The sequence below is a fragment of the Aptenodytes forsteri genome, unplaced genomic scaffold (genome assembly GCF_000699145.1).
Source record: "Aptenodytes forsteri isolate BGI_AS27 unplaced genomic scaffold, ASM69914v1 Scaffold347, whole genome shotgun sequence".
Taxonomy (NCBI): domain Eukaryota; kingdom Metazoa; phylum Chordata; class Aves; order Sphenisciformes; family Spheniscidae; genus Aptenodytes; species Aptenodytes forsteri.
The window spans coordinates 797,867-798,142 of record NW_008794110.1 but is presented as its reverse complement, the minus strand read 5'-3'; positions in this window follow the sequence as shown (position 1 = coordinate 798,142).

The following is a 276-nucleotide window of genomic DNA, read 5'->3' as shown; positions in this document are numbered from 1 at the left end:
GGGGTGGTGTTAGCAACCTGCCGCCCCCTCCCCGCGCTGCCGCTGCCAGGAGCCGGCCTCCGTGGAGCCCAGCCAAGGAAAATCGAGCAAATCCGGCGATTAACCCCTGCGGAGATCAGCCCAGGCGCAGCGAAGGGACTTTCATCCGGCGGACGCGGGTCCCCTCCGTCCTACCCCGTCCCCCGACATGAAACACCCGTATCACCCGCAAAGCGGCTTCGAGCGGCTGGGGGGGAGGGGGTTTGTGCCCCGTCACGCGGGCGCTGCTGGGGGGGG